This window comes from Tupaia chinensis, unplaced genomic scaffold, assembly GCF_000334495.1.
Source record: "Tupaia chinensis unplaced genomic scaffold, TupChi_1.0 Scaffold141943_1, whole genome shotgun sequence".
In the NCBI taxonomy this organism is placed as follows: domain Eukaryota; kingdom Metazoa; phylum Chordata; class Mammalia; order Scandentia; family Tupaiidae; genus Tupaia; species Tupaia belangeri.
The window spans coordinates 740,916-748,174 of NW_006201797.1; the positions used below are offsets into that span (position 1 = coordinate 740,916).

The window sequence follows — 7,259 nt, forward strand, 5'->3', positions numbered from 1 at the left end:
TATTGAGAGATTTTTGCTATAGGGCATGTGCATTCTCCAGAAAGAGAGACAGAGAGACAGAAAGCGAGAAATCACCCCCAGGGGATTAGCCATGCTGTAATCCCTTCTCCTCCATTCTCCTCTTGGGATCTTGGGCACACACACACACTCACCTGTCATGAGTTTAAGTCATCGGGTCTGGGACTTGAACCATGGTAGACTACATGGGAGTCCAGCAACATAGCCATTATGCCATCTGCTGGTCCCAAGAACTGCATTTTTTACTATAGGGTATCAACCGATGCCTCTCAGAATCGATCATTTGTAGACATAATTTATAGACACATGACTGACTGCAGTTCGAATCCCGGACCCAGCAGCTTGAAAATCATGCCAGGCATGTGTGTGTGTCCAAAATCCTGAGAGGAGAATGGAGGAGAAGGGATTGCAACATGGCCATCTGCTGGGGATAAATTCTCACTTTCTCGTTTTCTTTCTTTCTGGAGAGTGCACATATCCTATGGCAAAAACCTTTTAAAAAAATCAGATCTTATACCAATTAAATAAAGCTCTTTTTTAAAAATGTATCTGTCATAAAAATGAAAACACACCTTTTGGAATGCCTGTTAAAATACGTCTTAAAATCACTTTTATATTTAAGTTATTTCCGATATCTCCCTTAAAAACATACTTAAAAAAATAAACTATATTTTTTAATATGAGCTAGCCAGAGAGAGAGAGACAAAGACAGAGAAAGACAAAGTCATGTCTGTTTTCATCCATATCTTCATCCTGTCAGGATTTTGGAGGTATGCACACACACACACATCTTTTTCAAGCTCCTGGGTATGGGGCTTGAACTACATAGTCAGCCATGTGGGATCCAGCTACCCTAACCACCACACCATCGGCTGGCCCTCTTTTTTAAAACATTAATGATAAAGTATGTGTGCATTCATGGGAGAGAGTGAGAACATCAGTCTGTTTCTTCTAGTCTCCAGCCTGCCAGGATCCTATGCTTGTGTGCACACACCCTGTGTGTTTTCTGGTTGACTATGGCAGGGACTCAGTCAGCATGTGGTTTCCTGTTCTGTAGTCTGGTATGCAACTGTACCGCAGAGGTTAGGCCTCCTGTAACAAAATGCCACAAACTTAGTGGCTTAAAACAAAACAGATTTTGGGCCAATAGGTGGTGTGGAGGTTCAGGGGCTCAATCCTACATGACTGACTTCTCAGTTCAAGTTCAGGACCCAGAGGCTTGAAAAAAATGCCAGGTGTGTGTGCGTACATGTCCAAAATCCCGAGAGGAGAATGGAAGAGAAAGGATTGTGGCATGGCCATCCTTTCTGAGGGGTTGATTTTCTCACTTTTCCTCTTGCTCTTCCTGTCACTCTCCAGTGAGCACACGTACTTTAAACAAATCTAAGCTAAACAAACAAAAAACAAAATTATTCTGCCCAGTATGTGCTGTGGTGGTTAAGGCACTTAACGCCCACATGGCCAACTACAGTTTGAGATCCGGATCCAGTGGCTTGAAATGCATGCTAGGCGCATGTATGTGGGTGTCCAAAATCCCAAGAGGAGAATGGAGGGAAAGGGATTGCAGTGTGGCCATCCCCTCTTGGGGGTGGTTCTCACTTTCTGTCTCTTTGCCTCTCTCTGTCTCTGGCAAGTGTATGTGCCCTATAGCAAAAAAATTCTCAAAAACAAAACAAAGGACCAGCAGCTGGTGTAATGGCTACATCGCTGGACTCCCACATGGCCAACTGTGGTTCGAGTCCCAGATCCAGAGGCTTGAAAGGTACACCAGATGCATGTGTATGCATGGCCAAGATCCCGAGAAGAGCATGAGAAGAGACTGCAGTGTGGCCATCCCCTGGGGGTGATTTCCCGCTCTCTGTCTCTCTGTCCCTTGTGATTACAGTATTCCTACTTGCAGTCACTAAGGAGAAGGGATTGCTGTATGGCCATCCCCTCCTGAGGGGTACTTTCTCAATTTCCCTCTTGCCATGTCTCTCTCTCTCTCTCTCTTTCTGGAGAGCACAGACATCCTCTAACAATAACAAAAAAGGAACAGCAGGCGGTATGGTTGTTAAGGTGGCTGGACTCCCACATGACCGACCGCTGTTCAAGCCCTGGACCTGGTGGCTTGAAAATCATGCTGGGCATGTGTGAGCATGCACCCAAAATCCTAACAGAGGAGAAAGAATTATGGTGTAGCAGGGTGGGGGGGGGAGTGGAGAGGGGGTGGTGATTTCTTACTTTCCTTTTCTGTCTCTCTCTGTGTCTCTCCTCTCTGGAAAGCACATCTGCCTTATGGCAAAAACCTCTAAAAAATATATATATATGCCAGGGACCAGCAGTTAGCATAATGGCTATGTCACTGGACTCCCACGTAGTTGACTGCGGTTTGAGGCCCCGACCTGGTGGCTTAAACTCACGCCAGGCATGTATGCGTGCTTGCCCAAGATCCCGAGAGGAGAATGGAGGAGAAGGGATTGTGGCGTGACCATCCACCCTGGGGGGTGATTTCTCACTTTCTGTCTCTCTGTCTCTCTCTCTCTCTGTTTGGCGAGCGCACACGCCCTGTAGCAAAAACCTCTCCAAAAAAAAAAAAAAAAATGCCTGTAGAAAACAGTGCCTAGAAGATTCCAGGATAAGATGTGAATTCCAAAGGATGATAATTTTTCCATACAGGAAGAGTTACTGCTTGGAACTAGTAGAAGTCAGCCTGAGAAATTCCAGTTACTACAGTTTTGGCCCCTTATGTGGACCTTAGTAGAGAGGGTGGTAGAGATATCACTGCCCTCAGAGCAGAACCAAGTTTTTTTTTAAGAGATAGAGAGATTTGGGGACCAGTAGGTAACGTGGTGGTTAAAGTGCTGGACATTCCCACATGGCTGGCCATGGTTTGAGTCCCAGACCTGGTGGCTTGCTTTCTCACTTTCTTTCTCTCTCTCTCTCTCTTTCTCTGTCTCTCTGTGTCTCTCTAGTCAAAATAAATGAATGAATGAAAAAATAAAGTAAAATAATTATTTAAAAAAAGAAGAAGAGAGAGATTTTTGCTAAAGGGCATATGCACTCACCAGAGGCACAGAGAGAGAGAAAGTGAGAAATCACCTCCCAGGGGTGATGACCATGCAACAGTCCCTTCTCTTTCATTATTCTCTCAGGATTTGGGGCATGCACACACATGCGCCTGGTGTGACTTTCAAGCTGTCGGGTCCAGGACTCAAACCTCAGTCAGCCATGTGGGAGTCCAGTGCTGTAACCACTATGCTACCTGCTGGACCCAAGCCAAGTTTTTTTTTTTTTTTTTTTTTTTTGCTCTTGGGTGTGTGCTCACCAGAAAAATAGAAAGCGAGAAATCACCCCCCAGGAGGGATGGCCACGCCACAATCCCTTCTCCTCTTGGAATTTTGCTCTTGGAATCTTGGGTACCCATGCACACGTGCCTGGTATGAGTTTAAACCACTTGGTCTGGGACTAGAACCACGATCAACTACATGGGCATCCAGTGACATAGCCATTACAGCAACTGCTGGTCCCGCGAAGTTATTTTTTAAGAATTTTTTTTTTTAAGAATTTTTTTTTAAAGAATTTTTTTTTGGAGAGGTTTTCGCTATAGGGTATGTCCGCTTGCCAGATAGACAGAGAGAGACAGAGAGACAGAAAGCGAGAAATCACCCCCCGGGGGGATGGCCATGCTGCAATCCCTTCTCCTCCATTCTCCTCTCAGGATCTTGGGCACGCACGCACACGCGCCCGGCGTGAATTTCAAGCCACCAGGTCCAGGACGCGAACCGCGGTTGACTACATGGGAGTTCAGCGACATAGCCATTACGCTAACTGCTGGTCCGAGGAATTATTTTTTTAACATTATTTATTTTAATTTGACCAGAGTGAGAGAGAGAGAGAGAGAGAGAAAGCAAGCCCAGGTTCTGGACTCGAACAACGGTTGGCCATGTGGGAGTCCAACACCCTTAACCACCATGCCACCTGCCAGCCCCAATAAGCAGTTTTTGGAAATGCCCAGGATATAGGAGAAGATTGGGAGGTTGAGTCAATTGTGGCAAAAACAGGAATGAGAAAGTTTAAAGGGGCAGAAATGGATGAGGGTAGTAAGAAAAGCCAATAAACAGGGACTTTGACATGAGGACAAGGGAGAAGCTTGCTTTTTGATCAGTGCCCAAAGATAACAGGTTTGATGGACATGGTTAGAAAGTACCGTGGCACTAGGCTGGCCTCATGGCTGAGTGGTAAAGGGAGCTACATCCCATAATGGCCAACCACAGTTTGGATCCCAGCCCTAGCAAGCACCAGGTGCATGTACATGGTAGCCCAAAATCCCAGCAGGATGGAGACATGGAGATGGGATTGCGGCTTGACTATAACCCGTCGTGCGGTTCTTCTCCCTCTCTTCCTCTGTCTCTCTGTCTCTCTCTGGTGAGCACATGTGTCCTCTAGCAAGAGAGACAGAAAATACTTTGGCACAAGGTGTTACGGTGCTAAAACTGGCTGAAGGACCTAGGCAGTGTTTGGTCTGATCTTATTTCGGATAGACTAATGATGTGATTTGGATCTAAGAGTGGAAAGGGCAGATAACATTGTTAGTCAGGGCTGGAGTTTTGACTGACAGTTACAGCAAAACATGTGTGTGTGTGTGTGTGTGTGTGTGTGTGTGTGTATGTGTGTATGTGTCACTACTCATTTCTGAAAAACAATGTATTTGCAGCAACCCAGAACAGAATGTTCTTTGTGCCAGTCTAGAGTGACTGGTAGATTGTAATTACTTTAGTCTTTTTTTTTTTGGGGGGGGGAGGTTTTTTTTTTTTGCTGTAGGGCGCGTGCGCTCGCCAGACAAAGAGAGACAGAGAGACAGAAAGTGAGAAATCCCCCCCCCAGGGGGATGGTCATGCTGCAATCCCTTCTCCTCCATTATCCTCTCGGGATCTTGGGCACGCACGCACATGTGCCCGTCGTGAGTTTAAGCCACCGGATCCGGGACGCGAACAGCAGTCGACTACGTGGGAGTCCAGCGACATAGCCATTACGCTAACTGCTGGTCCCCCTTTTTTTTTTTTTTTGCTGTAGGGCGCGTGCGCTCGCCAGACAAAGAGAGACAGAGAGACAGAAAGTGAGAAATCCCCCCCCCAGGGGGATGGTCATGCTGCAATCCCTTCTCCTCCATTATCCTCTCGGGATCTTGGGCACGCACGCACATGTGCCCGTCGTGAGTTTAAGCCACCGGATCCGGGACGCGAACAGCAGTCGACTACGTGGGAGTCCAGCGACATAGCCATTACACTAACTGCTGGTCCCACTTTAGTCTTTAGTCTCTGTTGTTTGGGTGCCATTTTGTCTTACGTACCTACAATTTACATAGAAAAAAAAGAGAGATGCAAAATACGAGAAGAGGAAAAGAGTTGAAAATGAGGAGAAATGGGGGAAACTTAGTAACTAATAATACCCAGAGAAGCAGAGCACAGTGGGTCAGAGCAGCAAATATACACAGATTAAAGGAAAGGTACAATTGTTAGAAAAATGTCTTTTCTTGGCAATGTTATGCAGTATAGAAGAACCAAGTGAGAAGCAACACGTAGAATTTAAAGCCAAAGAACGAAATTCTTTCATCTCCGGAGGCTTTGCTTTATGGAAGCTTTATTTGCATAGGCAAAATTGGTCCAGCTGTCTTCACTGTGCTTAAACACACTTGTTTAATGAAAGGACAGAAATGGGCATGCCTTTCAAGAAGCTTGGGAAAATGATTTAGGAACTATTTTCTTCTCAAAAATAGGTTGAAAAAGCCACAGAATGTTTTCATTTTTCTCTACTTAGCCTTCTACTGTAGTGTCTTAGCTTTAAGTGCCAAATCTACCTTTCAGAAAAATACATATAGCTTAGGTAATTTATTTGCTCATGAACATATTTTACCTTTTCCAATTCACATTGTACCAGATAGTTGCTTACTGAGAACATCTCACATAAAACAGTCTAGGTAATCTAATTTAGGCATATGTATGGTATATTATTTAATAGCTTTATGTGACTCAGAACCTGTAAATAACTTTAAGAGCTACTCTCCCAGACACTGGTAGTCATTAGGTGGATGGACCATTATTCTGTTTCTTTGAGATTATTTAGTGATTGATTTTTAGCATAGTTTTTACTGGGTCTCGTCCTGACCCCAGACTTAAAATCTTTTTCTTTGCACCAAGGCTACTGCATACCTAATTTTCTAAAGCAAATTATAATGTGAAAAAGGAATGAATTGGGACCAGCAGGTGATATGGTGGTTAAAGAACTGGACACTTCCACATGGCCAACCATGGTTTGAGTCCCAGACCTGGGGGGCTTACTATCTTTCTCTCTCTCTTTCTGTGTCTCTCTGGTCAAATTAAAATAAATTAATGAATAGATAAAATTAAATAAATAATTATTTTTTTTAAAAAAAAGGAATGGGGACCAGCAGTTAGCGTAATGGCTATGTCGCTGGACTCCCACGTAGTCGACCTCAGTTCGTGTCCCGGACCCGGTGGCTTAAAACTCATGCCGAGCACGTGTGCTTGCATGCCCAAGATCCCGAGCAGAGAAAGGAGAAGGGATTGCGGCGTGACCATCCCCGATTTTTCTCTTTCTGTCTCTCTCTCTCTGGTGAGCACATGCGCCCTATAGCAAAAGCCTCTGAAAAAAAAAAAAAAAGAAAAGAAAGGAATGAATTAAGGGATATAGGAGGGAACCTCAAACAGGTCATGGAAAAATAAAATTAAAACACAAATTTATTTTGGTGTGAATAAATTTTAAAATACTTGCATTGTTTTTTTCATAATGTGCATTTACCGTGAATTTTTTGAAGACTTCTCTGCAATTCTACAGTCTAATACCTAGCATTTTATTATGATTGTGAAATAAAATCACTTTCTACTCTAATTCTAGTCTCTATAAACTGCCTAAGTGCCAGGATGTATCACCCAAAAAGAAATGGGCAAAGGACTTAAATAGGCACTTCTCCAAAGAAGATATACAAATGGCCAGTAAACCTAAAAAGATGACCTCACTGATTGTTCTGGAAATGCAGATCAAAACCACCATGAGGGAACCAGCAGTTAGCGTAATGGCTGTGGAACTGGACTCCCACGTAGTCGACCGCGGTTCGCGTCCTGGACCCGGTGGCTTAAAACTCACGCCGGGCGCGTGTGCGTGCGTGCCCAATATCCCAAGAGGAGAATGGAGGAGAAGGGATTGCGGCGTGACCATCCCCCCTGGGGGGTGATTTCTCG

The 7,259-nt window shown here is 44.6% G+C and overlaps 1 protein-coding gene across 2 annotated transcripts in view; it reads left to right on the top strand.

Annotated features, from left to right (window-relative positions):
- Positions 1 to 7,259, top strand: part of DNAAF4 (dynein axonemal assembly factor 4) — a 51,117-nt gene that overhangs the window by 31,123 nt on the left and 12,735 nt on the right. The gene's annotated exons all lie outside the window — the stretch shown is intronic.